The sequence below is a fragment of the Ailuropoda melanoleuca genome, chromosome X (assembly GCF_002007445.2).
Source record: "Ailuropoda melanoleuca isolate Jingjing chromosome X, ASM200744v2, whole genome shotgun sequence".
Taxonomy (NCBI): domain Eukaryota; kingdom Metazoa; phylum Chordata; class Mammalia; order Carnivora; family Ursidae; genus Ailuropoda; species Ailuropoda melanoleuca.
Genome location: NC_048238.1, coordinates 4,763,475 through 4,784,820, shown reverse-complemented (window position 1 = coordinate 4,784,820; position 21,346 = coordinate 4,763,475).

The window sequence follows — 21,346 nt, the reverse complement described above, 5'->3', positions numbered from 1 at the left end:
GAAACCAAAGCCAGCATTTTCTTCTGAGTCCTGTGAGCACTACATTGCATCGTTAGTGTGGATGTGAGAGCCTTGCGTAAGGGTTTCACTTAGAACTCGGGTTCTGGGGTTTATTTTCATACACGATTCGGAGTGTGGACAGGATCGTATGCCAGTATTTTGTTTTCTGTTTGGATTCACAAGGTCATTTCAAGTAACAGGAGTCCTATCGGGCTTCTATTAAAGTAAATACGACTTGGACACATACATACAGAGAAATTTGCGGAAGAGTGGTTCTCAAAAGAGAAGAAGCAATTAACTTCCTGCTCTGGAAGGAAGTCTTTGCAAATTATTTTCAGGAATTGTAATAAGAAGGTCAGTTAAGTCTCAGGTATTAAGAGAATTCAAATCCTGTAATGTTTAATTTCTATGAATCTCATCAACAGTCGCGGAATTATTAACCTGATAGTAAATATCCTAGAGTTATAACAAGTTGGTATATTTGAACTCACACTTGCCTGAATTTAAACAGTTCCAAGAAGTTACTTCACCCAAAACAGCACAGAGCTGCAGATATAGGGAGCTGATTCATAATCACAGCTGATTCTATTAAAGAAATTGTGTTTCCATCCTGAGCTATTGGCCTACGACCCTCTATGTACACACAATTTGAGTGTCATATCCTATTTAGATGACCAACATTCTGACTGACATACACAATGCTTTGTGTCACTCATAAAGGTTGATATCATTCACTCTTAATTCTAAGGCTTAATGAATCTTCAAGATGTGAGTCATGCAGAATAAAGGGAGCAAAATGAAAACAAAGCACGCAGCATCCAGGTCACGGTTTGGTGGACCATATTACGTGGAAGAAAAAAGAACATTCCGAATGAGACATAAATGAGAGCTTGGTGCCTGGAACCAGCATCAATGGTCATTTTGTTGGATACCGTTTATCATATAAGCATTGGAATATCAGGAATAAAACACAGAGATACCCAGTCCTCTCGCACAATACAGGTCGTATGCACAGACACCTATATTGTTTTGTGGGCAAAAACCTCAGTGTTGTTCTGCTTCTGGTATACTCACTAGAAGATTCTAAAGAAAGGTCATAAAACCAAGCACCTCTTTGAGGGTCAAGGAGTCCAATTAATAGCATCTCTCTGCCCCATCGAAGCTCTAAAGTAATCAGGAAAAAATGGTTTATGGAGACAAAACTGTCCATCTTCTCAACATCAATATAGCAGAGACTGGAGAAGGTTGCTTTGGTCAGGCGCAATCTCAGGGCCGACCCCAAAATCACACTCATGCATTCCGTTCCAGACGGCACTGGATGGAAGTAGGCTTCCCTTAGGACTGCGCCCTTAGGACTCCCAATATGGAAAAGCAGACAAGATGGACTGTCCCACAGGCTGCTGACTCCCAGAAGAAAGGGAAAAAGATGCAGCTGGTGGAAAGCATGCCTCTGACAACTCAGACAAGGCATTCCACTCCCCGTGGGGATCGGGTGGGGGCAGGGAGTAAGCGAAAGGCAAGAATTGTTGCAAGATCCACAGCCACCACCGGAAGGACACACCAGGCAAGGAGAAGCATCCCCTCTTTCCTCAAATTAGGAGGCAGAAAATTATTTATGCGAGGGCTTGAAATCCATGGTACTCAACATGACATCCGTCACACAGGTATTTGTTCCAACACCCACCATGTGCCATGTACATAAACGCACAAAGTGTGCACTCCCGTGTTCATACTCACTGGAGGATGTGGGTCTCATTGGTACATGACATAGCAAGGATTTCTTTATGCCCATTGGGCACTCATAGAACAAGAACAGTTTACAGCCAATTAAACAGAGATCATGATAGCTAAACAAGATTTAGACATAGATTTTACCCATGAAATGAAGCAGCAGGAACCAGCCTTGACAAAGCTGCGTGGGAACCTTAGGCCACTCCACATGGTACAAGAACCACAATGAATTTAGAGCTACCCAATGCATGGTCTCATGTTCTGATGATGGAAGCAAGGGAGGGAAAGAGGAAGGAAGGAAGACGGAAGGAAACAGAATAACACAAAGGCTTGTATGTCTACCTTGCTCACAACGCCAACATGGGTGAAACTGACTTCTCCCAACAGTTTTCAGGTTTTACCAACCATGGCCAACAGTTAACAGAGACGCTGTGTAAGAAACGTGGAGAAAGAACTTATTCTAAGCCAGAAATATTTGAAGAGTTAGTGAATGGAAAATTAAAATATGAAAATATGATTTACAACACCGATATTACTCATTGAAGAGGTAATGTTCTGAGCTATCGGATTAATCACCACTATTACTGGAACACAGAGAGGAAATCAGTGGGCTATAAAGATATCTTTGTCTATAAAGAATAATGCTGCTAAATTTTTGTAAAACATTAAATTAAAAATAACTTATGTGTATCTCTACGTATTTGCAATGTAATTTTAAAGTCAGTAGGCTCTATAAATTTTAATTTGTTAGAGACGCATAGCCCTTTCTACACGAATAATTTTATGAAATCTTTTCTGCCTACCTCTAGTTACACAGGTAAGATAAAATGATTTTCTTTTCGTTATATACATCAGTAAATTTAAATCCAAGCAAACTTCCTCTGAGAAGAAAATTCTGGTATTAATTTTTCTTCAGTTTTATAAATATCCTTTTGTATCTTTAGGTATAACTACTGCTTTGCATGTAAAGCTCTAGTATTAAGGAAAGGAGAAGAAATTATAGGGGGAAAAATCCAATAACTACATGGTATACTGTTACCTAATTGATTATAAAACTTAGGGACATTAGTTAACACTTTTTAAACCTGAGGAGCTCCATTTCCAGCATAATGGCCAGCTGGATGTTGCAGCAACCCCATCCAGTACAGAAATTAGAAAATGACAGATAAAATGTAAGCTTTTTTTTTTTTTTTTTTTTAAGCAGATTTGTGCTGGTGACTGAGAATCAGCTACTATGAAAGACAAATCCCTGAGGTGAGATAGCACGGAGGAGTGCTAGCCCTGAAGATCCTTTCCAGTCCCTTGCCACCATGAACCAGTCATTGAAGGGCTCTACATGCTGAAGACAGCAGTCCAAAGTTTTGGTCTGAAAAATGAAAGCTCTGTTTGAAACTCTTGCATGAATGGGAAGACTCGGGTTACCAAGCTTTGTCCTATCCCCAAACTGGTATATCAATTTAATTAAATCCCAGTTGAAAAAAAAACCATACCGACTTTCATGGAAAGTGAGAAGCTGGTTCTAAAATTTATATGGAAATTCAAAGGACCTAGCAGAGCCAAGACATTCTTGAAAAAGAGCAAAATTGGAAGACACGCACTACCACATTTGGAGACTCAGAATTGTGGACGTAAACAAAGACATCCCACACTCCAAATGAGAACAAGCAGAAACTCTTCAGTCAGTCAAGGAAGCTGGAGGCAGGCCAGGTAGAAGCAAGATACCGTACGTGATTGGTTTGGCACGGCTGTCTTTATCGGGTTCGTTCTGAGTTGCAAGAAAGGGAAAAATTAGGGCAACTGGTAGACAGTGACCAGGTCCTGAGCATTCCAGGCCAACTGCTGCAGAGACGGGGGTTTGGCTTCTGGACTGGTCCAAGTTCTATTTTCGTATTTGATCTGGACGTTGTCCATGTGATATTCTGTCTCTCAATATAAAGCTACTCATTTACAGGTATGGTCATAGCTCAAGAACAGGCAGAACCAAAGAGAGTCCTGAAAGAGACCCACACTTGATTTATTTATCTTTTTTAATGAATAATTGTTTCTCTTTTTATTTTTAAGATTTTATTTATTTATTTGACAGAGAGAGAGAGTAGCAGAGGGAGAGGGAAAAGCAGACTCCCCACTAAGCAGGGAGCCCAACGTGGGGCTCAATCCCAGGACCCCAGGATCATGACCTGAGCCCAATGCAGACATTTAACTCGGTAAGCCACCTAGGTGTCCCCCACACACTTGATTTAGGGCAAAACTGTGAAGGCAATTCAGGTGGGGGAAAGATGGTCTTACAGGGAGTGGGATCAGCTGGAGATTCTCACGGGGAAAAACTCTGATTAATATCAAATTTTAAAAAGCTAAATATGCATATTAAAGGAATAAAAACAGACTGAACAACTTCCAACTATGCCGACAAAATGGGAAGGGGATCAGAATATGGTACCCTAAAATACACCACTTTGGCATGGAAATCGTTTTGAGCTACAGGTACTGAGAATTAACAAATGCGGGAAGAGTTATCTGCCACCTAGGGTCTGCCTAAAAGCAGGGAGTACGTGGACACTCACCATACCTGCCCACCCGGGACAGCAGCATTTCTTATCAGCAGAGGGGGGTGGCTACCACGGTGAATTTGCACAAACAGACCTTAGTAAAAGAGCCTCTATCTTGCACTGGTTGCCCCCCACCCATTTCCTAGTCCCTTTCACACAATTTATCACCCCTTGAAGCCCAAAGGGTATATAGTCTTTGTTAAAGGGGGATATAAGCCCCTGAGTGAAATAATTTGTGTTTTCCTACCTTTCTGAGCACATAGAAATTAATAAAGGCTGTGCCTTTTCTCCTGTTCACCTTCCTTTTGTTATTTTAACTCTCACACGCCTGGTGTTCGCTTTGGCAGCACATACACTAATTCTCAGACGCCCACGTAAGGAACCTGAGAGGCGAGACGAGGAATTTTTCTTCCCCGACAAATGAAGTCAGGAAAGAAAATTAAACCTGGGGCCCCGTTTGAGCGCAGTTCAGATTTGTATTTTCTTTCCTGTGCATCGATGAATGCAAAATTCATGGTCTAAAATTTAAAAAAAGTCTAAGGGACCCATGTTAATGAGCTGAATCTAATTATTAGCGGTGCAAAATAACAATAGCAATCTCTAATGGGATACAATGGCCTGGCTTTTTAAAGACAGGCAATAAAAGAAGGTTAATCTGTGAATAGAGTCCTAGTTTGCAGGAGTGTCAACTGTTCTTTCAAATAATGACCTCAAAATGAGTTTGCTCTTCACCAAATTTACTCTGCATAAGCATCAGGATACGGGAGAGAGGATAAGTTCTGAAGCTTAGATTCAGCAGTTAAAAGGTGGAAAGTGTTTGAATAAAGTGGCGTGAGTTAATGGGATAATCACTGCGGTGTGCTCCCACTGCAGCCGCCTCAAAGCTTCCTGTTGCACGCCCATCCATGGCTGGCCACACGAGCACCTGCCGAGCAGAGCCTCACAGAAGAAATGGGCCATGGTCCCAGCTAAGTGGAATCTAAGGGATGCAGAGCCCCCAGAAGGGTGTGTTATGCTAGGGGATATTAAGAAATTCATATCATTAAGAAATGACAGTCTCAGGATTGGCAGGTCAGAAGGGAAAAGGATGATGGCTGATTGTTTCTTTATTTGGGGGCAGACATGGGCACACCTCCCAGACGTCTTCTTGCTTTAACAACTGGGATAGTTAGATCTTCCATACACCTACATCCACGCATGCAAAAAAAGGCTTGCACACGCACATTCGTGCACACCTAGGTCACCACGGTTCTTCAAGAGCACATTCTGGCAGAAGGACCTTATTTACTTTTACAGCCCTATAAAGAATTCTAAGAACGTACTTGCTGTCATACTCAGGAAAGCTGAGTAAGAAACAATCCAAGCCTGACAGAAATGCAATCATTGTTTCAAATGAAACACTTAAGGGCAAGTTGAGGCCTCTAAGTCCTAGGACAAGTTCTGCTCTAACTAGGGAGTCAGCTGCCATCTCATGGGTTTGGCAGAGACATGTATCTCGAAGAGAGAAGGGAAAAAAACAACTTACAACTTTTCTAAAGTAAATGTTCTAAGCAAAGGGGGAACATCTCATCCCTTATTCTTATCAAAGAGAATTAAGCCTCTTTTTTTTAATTTGTATTTGTTCTTACAGCACCTGGTCAACCTGAACCTCACAGAGGAAGCGTCTGAGGGGCTTCATACCTCTGTTAGAAGTCTTCTGTTACTGCTCAAAAGGCCCTCACATTTTCCAAAATGAATGCAGTCGTGCTCAGTGCTGAGATGGTCTTTGGAAACCCGACTGGACAAGGGAGAAAAATATTTTAACTCCGTCAATCAAATTTAATGGCGTATAAAAAAAACCCAGGCCATTCTTTGGCTCTATATGTGGTTCACCCCCTGTAGGATGGAAGGGGGAGAGGGGTGTAAGGGAGAGGAGCGGGGTTTGTGTCTGCTCCTTCTCCAAACCTTTGGATGTCAACAGACACGCATCATCCAACGTGGCCCAGACATTACAATGGTGTCAGGCTACAGGCATACCAATGTAGGAATTGATTTCAGAATTATTTGACAAAAGGAGCAAGCGGGAGAAATTAAAACTTACGGCTTCTCTCATGATTTAATAAGCACATCATTTATGCCATGCTCTGCCCAACACATTATCCTCCAAATTCAGATCCTGAGCGCTGTAACCAGAGATGGAAAATCAGAGAAGCACCTGCTGCTTTCAGCTAGGCTCCATCTGCTCTGTCATATAAAACACTTTCTATTTTGTCACAAATAATCTTCTGAGTCAACCCGCACTTTGTAATCGTGACAGGAGAAGCCGTGCTGAGAGGTAGGGTCAGAGGCCAGCATGTGGCCTATGGCTTACTGAAAATCCATACGAAGGATGAAGAAAACCGTCTCCTCAGATTTCTGGGGTCTCAAAGCCAACACAGCCGTGTCTGCTTGTTGATGTCCATGCTGACCACTGGTTCCACTTCTTTCCTTTGTTTTCTGGTTCTCACCATAGTTATGTAGAACTTCGGGGCGGAGTGCATGGCCCAGGACCTGTGCTGTCAGTCACACAGGACCCCATGCTTGGTTTCATGCTCTGGCGTCATCACTGAAATTCTTGATAATTTTTTCTTTGTACTCGTGTCTTGTAAGTGAAATGCAATGGGAGAATGGAGCATATATGTGAGAAGAAGTGGTGCACACAAAATGTGTGTTCAGTGTTCCCCGCCGCCCTGTTCCTGTACAGCACATGCAGGGTTCCAAGAGCACCGAGTTCTGGGGGACCCCCAACGAGTGGGGGATCTGTGAGGCTCAGAGTGAGGACAAGGTCAGTATGTCACGTCTATAATGAGTGAGTCTGAATGCTAACAGCTCAGACAGGCTATGCCTTACATTTGAACCACAGTGTGCTTCAGATGCAAAAAGAAGGGAAGGCAATGATATTCTACAGAAACACAACAATGGAAACCTACCATAACCTTCCTTGTGGTATCTCCCAGTCACTCAGGCTGAAACTGATCACACAGCAGGAAACACAAAGCTAGGTGAGCCCAGAATTATTTTCCTATTCTGTCCTTCCTCCTCATCAGCAAACCAATGGTGGAGAGTATTGGCAGAAGGTGCAAACAGAAAGCAGCAAGATAAAAACAGCTGACTTCGTTTTGTGTAGTGTTTCCCCTGTTCTGGTGAGAACAAGATATATATGCATATACTAGCTATGAAATACAATTTGGGTAATTTCAGTGGTTCCCTATATAAGTTAAATGCTCTTATGTTTGCAGTTAAAACTGGCGTTGCACAATAGAAAGATGGATGGTAATACCCAAGCTAATAATTTAAAATTTTAATTTTCGTTTACTTAGAACAACATGAAAGAGCAAATACTAAACACGATGGCAAGGCAAGAGACAGAGTGTGGAAGACGGGGAACTGCTTTTCACCTTGTTACTTTGACAGCATGTTTTTCCTACTTTTTGAATACGGGGCCTCACATTTTCATTTTGTAGTGGACTCCACAAGTTACATAGCCAACTCTGTCTGGATCTGTACTCTTTATACATTCAACCCATATTTCTAGAAGAATTTAGATGTTATAAAGAAAATTCTGCCATCATCTCCATGGACAGCTTTTGTTTTTTAAGTCCTCTCTACACCCAACGTGGGGCTCGAACCCATGACCCAGAGATCAACACTCGCGTGTCTACCGACAGAGCCAGCCAGGTGGCTGCTCACTGGTAACTTTTATTTTTTTCACTTTGATATTCAAAACCATCTTACTAGCAGACGTTGTGCAGTACATTTTGGGACATTTTAGAATCAATCACTTTAACAAGTAGACTTGAAAGGTGAACTGGCGATCTTGCTTTGAGGGAGTCAGTCTTACAGGAAAGTACATATTTGCTCGAACAGTAATTGCCTCTATATCGTTTCCCCATTGGAAAGCTAGCATGGATACTTGATAGAATCTTTGCCAGTTACTGATACTGGGCTTGCTCTAAGTCAGCAGTTCTCAACTGTGCTGCTGCACAGGAAAACGACCTGGGTAGCATCTACAGAAAAACAACAAACAAAAACCAAAACCAGACCCAACGCCTCACCGCACACAGGGCTCTGCAGGAGTCCAAAACAGAATCAAAGTCAAGACAGGCTGCCTAAATCTAAGACAGTGCTTTGCAACTCTGCCTGTGCACAAAATCCATGAACACCTTGCTGAAATTCCAGACTCGTAAACAAACGAACTGAGTCCTCAAGGGTAGAAATCATGCACATTTCAAAAGCACTCCCAGGTAATTCTTACGATCAGGATCATTTAGAAAGTACTGTTACATCATCACAGAAGCGGCACCACACCTCCTGGGTTGTGTTCTGCTGCTGAGAAGGGAGTCTCAGGTCCTTCCCACACACAAGACAAGGCAATGACAAAGGCTGTGGATTCCAGGAGTTCAGAACATTAGGAGCTCGCTTGGAGTCTAACAAAAGGCTGAACGGTGCACACACTAAGGCATACATGGAATCTAGCAGGAGAACCGGTAGGTGGGTGTGCCTGGCATCCCATGTTACCATCATATGACCTTGACAACCCCTTTGCTTCACCGGTCCTCAGTTTTACAGATCTGTACAATGGGGTTAAAAATGATATATACTTTAGAGTGCTGTTGACATGGTCGCCTGAACGACTACATGCAATGAGGCTGGCAAAAGGGGCAGCCCATGTTAATAGTTCCATAAATAAGAGGCTAGTGTTATATATCCATAAGACGCTGGGGATGCCATATTCCAAGGTTCATTCTCGCTTTTGTCCCACGTTCGTGTACAAGAAAACATGTGATCTCGTACACTGGGCCAGTGAGACAGCGGCATAGCAAAGAGAAGCCTGTTTGACCCTCTTAAATGTGTGCTCATAAAAGCTGGGTGCAAAACGAACAGCAGTTTGCTTTGATCACATCTTTGCTATGGTGGCTCAGGATGGATCTATACACACTTCGATGTGTCCTCATAAATGCTCGCTGCAAATTGAATAGCACTGTGCTTCCACGGCACCTTTGCTATTGGGGTTCAAAACGCCCTCATTCACACATTCATTGAGCATGGACTGTGTAAGGCAGTGTTTCGTCCTGAGCAGATAACCCCACTGCCCAAAGCAACACAGCGTACCCACATAACTGTAATGGAAGGAAGACTGTAATCAACTGTTCAAGAAAGTGACAAGCAAAACGCTATGGCAGCTCATAGGGGAGAAAATCACTTCAGGCCCCAAATCCCACGTAGATGGCATCTAAGGAAAGAGCAGTAAATAAAATATATCACTATTGGAAAGTCTTTAAGAAGCAAGTTATTCCAATATTGATGGGTGACTGCATTTTCGGCCCAAAGAAGGGAAGCTCTGGCTGTTCTGCAGAATGATATTGGCCTCTTCCACGGTATTGCTCAGGACCGGGGCTTTGCATCCGTTAGAGCCCTTCCGCAGTGATGGGTTAGACCCCCTTCCACTCGCAATTTGGTTTAGAGGTCAAGATCCATAACAGCACAAGCATCATACATATATGAAAAGATTTATAACTCCCATGAGGAGGCTTTCTGGGGGACAACAGGGCAGGTTCCCAAACTAGTCCAAAATGGCGGTAGAAAGCGTGGAAAGAGACAGCTGCGCTGTCATGGTGGTCAGGGCATGGAGATGGTCTGAGGGTTCCTGAACACAGGTGGGGGCTTGCACAGCTTAAACCTCCCACCCTGGCCAAAGGAGGGTGCACCTAGGGGTTCTTATCATTTTGTTTGCATGTAGGACAGAGAGGGAGGAGTTTTGCTTGAAAGCTGTCATCAGGCAAATGTCAAAAATGGAGACGGACCGTTTACTATACTATCTTATTTACGCATGTTAAGTAACCAGATCATTAGAATTCATCTATTTGCCCAAGATAATGAGCCAAACCAAGAATTTCAGAAGCAGCAAGAATCCAGGCTTCACTTCACTACCCGTGCTCCAGGTTAAGCTTGTGCCTGCTTTCCATGCAGAACAGATAATGAGAATAACGAAGAGTCTTCCCCTGCACGTGACCTCCTGAAATGCATACTCAAGGGTGGAGGGGGGGATCACAACCCCTCTTGATCACATCAGAGAAGATGAGTGGAGAGACCAAAAGTCTGGGGAAAAGGGCTCAGCTGTTACAAGATATAAATCATCATTCCCTCTTTTCTGTTGTTATACCTCAAGGTGAAACACAAATATTCTATGCAAGGATTTCTCCAAATAAATGGCATTTTTATGCCTCAAATTAAACACAAGTATTGTTTGCAAGGATTCTTTGTTTAAAATGGCATTTTTATGTCAGGGTTATGAATTCCACATCTCTAGGGGACACAGCTTAGGGCTCTCTGTTATGACAGTATTATTATTTAAGAACCAGCGATCAGAATCATCCCTTCCTCTTCAGAGAGCTGGATCTCTTAGCAGACTGTGAAGAATGACACAAGTTTTCAGACATGAGGGTCCTCCACTGAAGAGTCTGTCTTTTAGGAAAAGTAAATAACAATCAAGGAGGATGGCCAAGGACTTAGCTCTCTGGGGTGCCTCTTACCACCAGTTAGCCATGCCTTTTAATATGGGGATGAGAAAGTTTCAATTCCCATTCTCCAGAATCCACTTCTCAGTAGCCAAACCCAATTAGCCAACATAAGGGATAGAGACATCACACAGCAGATATTCTCTCTTGTAATTAAATCTCCTTTTAAAGTTTGCAAGTGACCCTTTGAAGAAACCTGAAAGGAAAAAAAAAAAAAAAAAGAAAGTTAGCAGGCAATGCTTCCACTGTATGAAAAGTTGTTTTATCTGATATGCTTTTTCTAGCAAACATGAACTCACGAATCTAACAGGCATCTATTCTGTGCTGGGCCCTGGGTCAGGCATGGAAAAAACACTGACAAATAACCAGAAACGTAAAGTAAGTTCACGGTGTTAAGGCATACGTGGACCAACAATAATATGCGTGGTGTAAAATGAGCAGAAGTAATGTCAGACTAAATCAGGGATAAAATTCAACTCATTCTTTGATACTGACCTTGTAGGGTGGTACCATCCTGTGGGTTCAATTTGCATTCTCCTGATGATGAACGAATTTGGGAAGCTTTAAATATGCATCTTGGTTATTCAGATGGTGTCTTCTCAAAGTCCCTAATCGGTCCATCTTTTCGATTGTGTTTTCTGCATATCTGGTATTGATTTAAAGGTGTTCTTTCTGGGGCGCCTGGGTGGCACAGCGGTTAAGCGTCTGCCTTCGGCTCAGGGCGTGATCCCGGTGTTCTGGGATCGAGCCCCACATCAGGCTCCTCTGCTATGAGCCTGCTTCTTCCTCTCCCACTCCCCCTGCTTGTGTTCCCTCTCTCGCTGGCTGTCTCTTATCTCTGTCGAATAAATAAATAAAATCTTTAAAAAAAAAATAAAGGTGTTCTTTCTATATGCAGCATAAAACTCTTTTCTCTGTTACATTTGTCACAACGACCTTCTCCAATGCCCTAACTGACCTTTTTATTCTGTGATTGTGGTAGGATTTACATTTCCCTGTGGACCACACCTCCCGCCCTGAGGCACTCAAAAGCACACATTTTAGTCCTAGTGTTTACTGAATGCATCCACTCTAGCTTCCCACAAGCTGAATCTTGAGTAGTTGCTCATATGCTTAAATCATCATACTTAGAGCACAATCTTCACCACAACAGGACTGTCCTCTTCATCACAGTAAGAGCATAATAACACTTGGTTTTTATTTCTACAAATGCGAGGATTTAAGCGACACCATTTGTTTACTGTAAAAAAAAAAATCAGCAGGAAGTTTACAACATTTGAAACCACAGAATAATTACATATTCAAGAAACACCCTCTGGATGCAATAGAGGGAGTTTCTGTTCAATAGATTAATCCCCAATTTACCTGTATTAGTGATTCAATTTACACACGTTGAGCTCCATTCCGTTTGTTTTTATTCTGACATCCATCTGGGTTTGCCTCTGGGAAACTTTAATTAGGGATATGTTGTCTCTTAAAAAGCTAGATCAAAGCCGCCTGTTAGCTTCATCTTTGACAATCAGGATGCTTGAAAGACCTGTGCGTAGGGAAAGTGCTTAGTGAGAGCAGTAGTTAGCAGAGAAAACAACAACTCAGGGTGGAGAAACGTGGGCTGATAGCATCTCGTGTAGGGTAAACACAGGGGCTGAGAACAGGGCCGTGGCTGAGATCAAGGATCTTGGAGACAGAGCCTGATGGACAGTCCTGTAAAGACGAGATAACCCAGATTAGAGGGAAGACAGATTGATTATTAACATGCCCATTGCGTCCCCAGACCAGCTGTCAAAGATAAATGATCACCGGGGGGTGGGGGGGGTTTTAAGGACTTGACAAAGTGAGTGCAGAGGGAGTGGCTGGATTCAGAGGATAATACACTACAGCCGCCGCAGGAGGTATACAGAGAGACACTTCAGGAAGCCCCAAGGTGTTCGTGATGAAAGCGAGGATATTAAGGTTGTTTTATGAATGTCTAATACCCTCCAACTTCTGATGTTGGCATAAGTTTTCCGCAGCAGCTGCTGCCCTGTCCTGCCTGGGTTACCGTTCACACACAAAACTGACTTTGCAACTGAAAATGCCAAGATCCGGGCTGAAGTCATTTCGGTTCCCAGGAACGTCCTGTCAACATCGCATTAACACAAGATTCGCCAGCAACGAAACAGACCGGGACAATTACATGTATTTACAAGGCTTCCGGTAGATAAAGATGCAGAAATGTTCCATAGACTAGTGTTTCCTTGGTGGTGTCGCTAAGAGGTCGATTTTATCTCAGTAATTTTTGGAAACCTCTCATCATGTGGCTAAATAAGACATAAGTTCTCATCTTCACTGGCTCTCTGAACGGAGACAGGTACCATCTGCGTGCACATGAAATGACCGGGGCATCTTGTCCAAACACAGATTTTGAATCAGCATGTCCGTGTGTGGCCCAAAGTTCCGCATTTCTAACAAACTCTCCTGTGATACTTATGCCGCCAGGCTGCAGACCGTATTTTGTGCAATAAGGGGCAAAATCACCTGAGGCCAATAGGCAGTGCCCCAAAATTATGGCGAGATGCACCTGCATTAGTTTTCTATTGGGGCTGTAACAAATCACCAGAGATCAAGCAGCCTGCAACAACATCCATTTACTAGCTCAGCGTCCTGCGTTTCTGGACTGTAGCTGGCTCTCGAAAGTTCTCTCTTGAGGGTACCCCAAGGATGAAGTGAAGGTGTCACCCAGGCTGGGTTGACGCCCCCAACCTTCATTTCTGGCCATTTCTGAGCAACTCTAGGCAGAGCTTCCATTTCCTGCTCTCACCTACACCCAGGTATCTCAACTCTTCGCTCTTGCAAGTGGACCCCCCCTCCTGTTGAGGGCATAGGGAGGTACTCAGAGAGAAGAGCTAGTCTGAGCAACAAATAAAAATAGACTAAAACGGAATTCTTCATAATAGCTTTCCAAAAGACTTGCAATTATATGGTAGTGCGTGTTTCTTAACTTATGTGTACTTGACTTATTCTCTGATGTCAGATTATAGTACAAGCAAAGCAATTAGCTTGAGAGGGTTTAGGAGAAAGCCCAGGAACAGAGGTAAAGAGAGAGAATTCACTCTCCAGTATTCAAACGCAAACTCCAAGTGCAACCATCCATAGTTTGTGTCCACAACAGGCATAATGATGTACAGGGAGTTTAGACTCCTGCGTCTCCGGGCTGGCTGTGTCTGCCCACCAGGGACGAGGCAGGGGCTCTGAGCTGGTTCCTGATACGTGGAGCCAAACTGGCCTTACTGGGCCCTTCAGCGAGGCCTGCTGGGTGCTCAAACAGGGCTTCCACGGTGAGGATGTGGACTGCGGGCAAGGACTCCAGCCAGCCCTGGAAGCTCTTCGACCGTCCACCTTGTTATTGCAGAACACAGCTCTGTTCTGAACTACGTCAAGTCACTTCGGACCCCACACCTAGCCACGGCTAGCAAAATACCCTTGACCCCCAAGCGTCTCACGTCGCATCCGTTTTCTTTCTTTATTAACGTTAAACAAAGACTGGTCGACCGGACGCTGAAAAGAGAGACCATCTCATTAAATGCGCAAAGAAAAAAGCGGTTGTGTGAGGCAATGGTATTTTGAGCAAACTGAGCAAGGAGGAGGAGGAAAGCCACTGGAAATATCTTGGCGTCAAAATGAGTCCTACGTTCTGCCCATATTGGCTAAATAGGCACTCGACAACGACATCTAAGCACAGGCAAGGCTCCACAGGTGACTCACAACACGGCTTCAGGACACCACGTGTTCATCTGTTTCCAGTGAGCCCGTCTACCTGGTGCAAGGTACCTGGGCCCTTCCTTGACTTCCCCCCAAGCCTGAGCGCACTGGAACTTGGTCAAAGCAACGCATGAACGAATATGGCCCTTATTCTTGCTCACAGCCTTTGTATCTGTGTCCTATCTCTTGTTCTCCTCTAATTTCTCACGTCCTTGTTCATCTCTCTACCTTCACGGTTACACAGGGCAGCACTTAACTCAACAGAGACATTCTTCTAAGTACCACAAAGGAGGAGACCTTCCACGATCATTTCACCACCTCCCCTCAAGATCCACTTCCCAGCAACGGGGACACAGGTAGGGCATTTCTCTCCAGAGTTCCAGGTGGATCCAAGTTCCTGGTCACCAGCCCCAGCCCCTGTTAGACCTCAGAGCTCTGAAGACAAGCCAGATCCATCAGGGAGAAGCCTTAGTGTCCTGGGACGTTTAGGGCACAGACAATGGGGAACACAATTGAGGGGGTGGTGATAGAAAAGAGAAAATCTGCCAGCATCATAATCTCGACCTTCCATAAACTATCATAAATTTACCGGTCTCTCCTAAGCTATGCAATCACTTAATTTTCATCAATGGAAGTTCTGAATCAGCTAAACTTCTTTTTTTCTAAATTTGACACAAATAACTCAAGCATTTCCAACCATTATTTCTATTTAAAGAAGTGACAAATTCTCTTTATACAAAATCAGATTTCTTGAACAAGAAAGTCAGGTCCATTGTCCACACTGAATAATTCAGACTCACGGTATGCCTTCTTTATCTCGTGTTCCCTTTTAATTACTATTATTTTAATTGCATATTAGATCAGTACAACGTTGTACTATAAAAGAAGTGCTGTCAATAGACTTTATAATCACCAGAACTTAAGCAGAAGTGGATTGTGAAATCTCCAGCCTTCTTCCAGGTAGCAGCATAAAATCATGGCAACGCTTACTTTGTTCATCTCTGCGTGTTTTGCAGAAAAGGGTTTTATCCGCCCCAAACTATGCAGCCTGGGCGTGTTTCTATTGTGTTTGTTGTCAGATTTTGTCTTATAATTGAAAAGAGGATTAGACTGCATTTATAATTGTATCTATAAATATAATGGTTGAAAGTTTCTCTCTCCCCTGAGGGATAAAAGGAAGATTTGGAGGATGCGCTACACATAAATTCATATTTTCTACTAAGATCAACTCTTCCCTCTTTCTGTCAAGCCTACTTTTTAATTTTTCCCCACGGCCATGATCCTAATTTTACTCAAGTCCTGTGCCACGTAACACTGAAATGACAGCTGAGTTTAATATTATTGCAATTTAACATGTCGAAATAGCTCCACTCCAAAAGGATGACATTTCTGTATATTGACTCTGGATAGTCAGTTCTGAGTGCCATTTATTATTAATTGCTAGTGATATTAGGAGTGTTTGTGAATGCTCAAAATGTTTTTACCTAGTCCTCTATCGCTCAGGCAAACCTAGGAACTGTGTGCCACTGCAAAGACCTGCATCCTACCCTCTCGGGGTTTCTGACTTAATGAAGTTTGTCAGAGCCATATCGTAAGTTGGCAAGGGTCCAGCCACTTCAGAACTCATAATGTCAGGAGTTTTGATAACCTCCCAGGAAAAAGATGTTTCCAAATAGGATTTCTAGTGGGCTGTCATCTCTGGGACCAGCCAGAGCTTTTGCAATGGCCATTTATACCCTCTGAATGTTATATAAATGCTGACTACAAACTTATCATCAACAGCAACTGAGTACTGCCCGCCATCATTAATTTCCCCTTGGAGACTTTGAGTGACAATAAGCCAGATTCTGGGGCCATACCTCACCACTCCACAATCTTGCTGGTGCAGAACGAAGCTGTATTCCTTGCCTACACTTCAACCCCGTGCAAGGAGCAGAGAGTCTGCTCGTCCTTGTCACTCACAGACTGGCCAATGGAGGCTTCACCGTCTTATGATGCCACCACGTGGCATGAGCTGTCAGGCTTTCTAGCAGCAGGCAACTGACCACAGGAGAGGTAAGTCAAGGCAGTTCCCTCAACCCAGAAGTGGCACACATCACTGTTAGTCATGCCTCATCGTGCACAGTCTGTAGACATTGACCTTCAGAGGCATGCACGTTCTTCCAGGTCCCAGAAGTAGAGAAGGACCAGATACAGGAGAAGCGTGTAAGGAAGTCCACAAGGGCAAGGAGGCTCGAGCATGCTTAAACCATGGCGCGAAGCAAAACCCAACTCCGCGGAAGTCCCCCGGGCCATCTTCTCAAAGAACACCCATGCATTTCTCTGAGTGAATTCCGTGCACTTGCACAGCTGTATTATGAACAAACAAAACTGCCATGACTGAGTATCCGCTATTTCAGACCCTTCGCATATTGATATCTGCGGAATGGTGTGAATGTGTCTGAAACATACTTTAAGTACGTGACTCTGATCGTGTCTGCATTTGGGACAGGCGGGGGGTACCTCAGGCTCTGTTGTGACAACGGCAACTTTACAAGGGAGACCCCAGGAGAAGCTGAGATGAATCATGCCCTTTTCCAGTCTCTTCGAGGCACTGGGGATTTACTTACATTTATCTTATGAAAAGCACATTGTATGACCACAGGAAAGTGAGAGGAGAAAGGAGAAAACTCTAGTAGCATGCTGATATCTTATTCCCCTAGTTTCCCATCTCAACTTTTGGTTCCCTCTCCTTTCCCTGTATTTGCACTTCACGGCTGACCTGGGGAGCTCACGCAATCTGCTCTGTTTCACATGGGAAACCCCATTCCAGCAGGATGTTTTTCCTTCCCAGTTATGTGCCTACTGGCTATTAGGGGTGGCTGAAAATTATCCTTACGGGATACACACATAGACAATGTCCCTCCAGGGGACAATGGAGCCCCACTGGACACAGATTACAGGATCCGTTTCCAAAGAATAAATTGTCTTGACCATCCTTGCTCAATGTCATACAGTCCTCTTTCAAAAGGGCAGCACCAAATGTTTCCAGAACTTTCCAAATTATAATAGCAATTATATTCCTTTTCTGACACCATTAATCTTAGCATCGTTAAAAAAAAAAAAAGCTAGCCAAGGATTTATTTATTTATTTACTAGCAAAGGATGTGAAGCAAGGTTTGGCTTTATTATCCTCTACATGTTAGTATTTTGAGATGACAATGTTCACATTCACACACAGCCACTTTACATGGATTATGAGAATGTGAGCAGACAACGCCAGCTAGATCAGCTAAATTAATCCTGCAGGTACTTATAACCCTTTAGTCCAAAAGGCCAACATCTTCTGTTGTGCATTGTGATGCTGCGTGTCCAAGGAGGTGTTCCATGGTGATGAATTACAAGGAGGTGTTCCACGGTGATGAATTACAAGTTTACAGTGCACAGCACAAATGTCCAAAGGGGCATAAATTCACAGCCTCATGATGCAGCTTTTCCACGCATGTAATGGCATGGGGCTGTGAGTACCAAGTAGGTGGCTCTGCAGATATGAGGGAAACGATACAAAAAATATGTTCAAGGAAAAAGAAAGCTGCTATATTCACTTTAATTGTCCATATTCGGGAATGAGTATGGACAGATGGAAAGGGGGATAGCAGTCTCAGTAGATCTTCTAACCTCGGCCTTTCTGACCTCGTAAACTAATCTTCACACGTGGTGCATGGCAGATTTAAATGTGCATTTTTACTTAATTTATATGTAATATATATTCATTCATTATACAGTAAGTACGTCTGAATGGCTGGCATGTACTAAGCATGGTTCTAGCCATTGGGAATATAAAACCAAGTCCTGCCCTCACGTATTCATTTCTTTAATCTTCCAGCCAAGGAAACGGACAATCAGCGTAGACGTAGACACAGATATATGTGTAATGAAAGGACTGGAAGGAGTGCCAAGCTGGAATTTGGGATTGGCACTTTATACAGATTGCCATTATATATTGCCATTTTATATACTTCAGGAAAGCCTTGCCAAGAAGGGAATTTTTGAGAAGAAAATTGAACCTAAAGACAAAGTCACCTATCTTTCCATCCCCACGGAGACAACAGTGAGTACAACCGGCATATCTGAAGGTAGCATGGGTGGGGAGGAGCTACTCCAGGCTGTCTGGAAACCAGACACAGAAACCAGGATGGCACCCAACGAGATGGGAATCTGCAAAAGAAGGACCGAGACTCCTGGTCTACAGGCTCCCAAGCAAAGGAATTTCATTGCTTAAGGTCATTTATTGAAGACTAAAAGGATGAATGTGAAACCAGTCCTCAAATGGGGTTGCAGGCAAGGTTCTGGAGGATGGACTCACCCAGAGGAAAGGAACCCAGACCGTCTGAAGGCAGAAAGCCCAGGCTTCCTCCCACTCCTGCAGAGCTGCTCTCCTAACACAGGTGAAACCACTCTGTCGTGCATGTTCAGTGCCCACTTTGTCAGATTCTTTCCCTGCCATCTAAGTCCAGACAGAAGCTTCTGTAATGCTCATTGGAACGATCTCTTAATCTTGCTCCTGCAGGCATGCTTTCCACACTCTCTCTCTCTCTTTTTTTTTTTTTTTAAGATTTTGTTTATTTGTTCGACAGAGAGAGAGTGACGGCCAGCGAGAGAGGGAACACAAGCAGGGGGAGTGGGAGAGGAAGGAGCAGGCTCACAGCAGAGGAGCCTGATGTGGGGCTCGATCCCATAACGCTGGGATCATGCCCTGAGCTGAAGGCAGATGCTTAACGACTAAGCCACCCAGGCACCCCTGCTTTCTACTCTTTATCTGGTTTCTTACACCACTCTAACAGGAAGAAGAGCGTATGCTCACAATGCAGGCTTAATACCCTACACTTGACCTTCTGTCTCAGCAATATTTTAGTGAGCCGTGCAAATAACTTCCCCTTTATCACGAATCACATACCTCTGGCGCGTGAGTATTCTATTGCTGCTGTAATGAACTGGCCCCAAATCAGCAGCTGAAGACAGCGCAGAGTTACTCTCTCACAGCTGTGCCGTCCGAAAGTCCGGCTAGGCTCAGCTGGGTCTTCTGCTCACAGTCTCACAGGCCAAACTTAACATGTGGGCCACTATGAACTTTTATCGGGAGACTCTGAGAAAGAATCACTTCTAGGTGCATTCCGGTCGTTGGCGGAATCCAGTTCCATGGGATTCTAGCACTGAGGTCTTACCTTCCTCACTGGCTCTCCACCAGGTTTGCTCTCAGCTTTTTTTTTTTTTTCTTTTAAAGATTTTATTTTATTTATGTGACGGAGAGCCAGCCAGCGAGAGAGGGTACACAGCAGGGGAGTGGGAGAGGAAGAAGCAGGCTCCGAGCGGAGGAGCCCGATGTGGGACTTGATCCTGGAACGCCGGGATCACGCCCTGAGCCGAAGACAGACGCTTAACGACTGCGCTACCCAGGCGCCCCTGCTCTCAGCTTCTAGAAGCTCCTTGAATTCTTTTTTTTTTTTTTTAAGATTTTATTTACTTATTTGAGAGAGAGAGAAAGAGACAGTGAGCATGAACAGGGGAAGGGGCAGAGGGAGAAGCAGACTTCCCGCTGAGCAGGGAGCCAGACGTGGGGCTCCATCCCAGGACCCTGGGATCATGACCTGAGCCGAAGGCAGACACTTAACCGACTAAGCCATCCAGGCATCCCAAAGCTGCCTGAATTCTTTAACACATTGTCATCTCCATCTTTCAGCTCCCCTGGACTCTGCCTTCTGTCACATGTGTTCCTCTCCCAGTCAGCAAAATACCCTGCTTTTAACAGTTCAAGTGATTCCACGCCCATCCTGAAAAACCAGCATAATTTCCCCATTTAAGGTCAGCTGCTGAGTAACCTTAATTATATCAATAGAGTCCTTTTGCCACGTAACGTAACTATGGGAGTTATGCCGGGGGTTGGAGGTCACGGGAGCCAGAATTCTGCCTAGCACACCCACTGAACATCTCCATCTGAGCATGTATGTTGTTCCGCAAGCTCAACATGTCCCAAACGCCTTCTGTTTCAAAGTTATCAGTCCTCTGATTTTCTAAATACCTAAAATGGCACACGATCCACCACTTTTTGCCCTTTTTGGTTTCTCCCTCTCCTTGTACATTTTTCAGTATCACACCCATAACACGGTGTGACAGCAAACATGCCAACCCTTTTCTCGTCCGGCAAATACAGATAACGAGCACACCTTTATGCCACACTGGGATCAATAAACATGGCGGCTGAGAACTCCAGGCACTCCTGGCTTCACTCAACCATGCCAGGGTGGAGTGTATTGATATCTCAGCATCACCTCTTATATGACAATGTTCTCATCCTCTGCAGACAACCACCGTTAACACCACCCTGGAGCTTGTTAGAAATAAAGACTCTCACGCCCATCCCCGATTGACTGAATCCAAAGCCAGCATAATCCCCCGTTGATATTAAGCAGAGCTACAGAAAGAAGCTTCATGACTGAGGTCTGGAAATTTCCTCCCTCACCTTCAGAGTGTTGGAAGAAAGTTTTTCAGGCCAAAAATATAACGAATGAACCATGTAGATTCTTTATCTCTCTTTCTGGGTTTTGACATCTTATCTCCTACCTCCTTGAGAAATGAGCATCCTTGCCATCCCTGACCCTTTCAGTCAATCTTACCCTGTATTCTCCCACAATGATTTACTGTCCATCACAAACACCACCTAAAGATGATCCTTCCTGAAGGTTCTTTGAACACCACTGATAGCACACTTAATCTTGCTGGATAATCACGCATGCCTGGAGATCTTCTCATGCA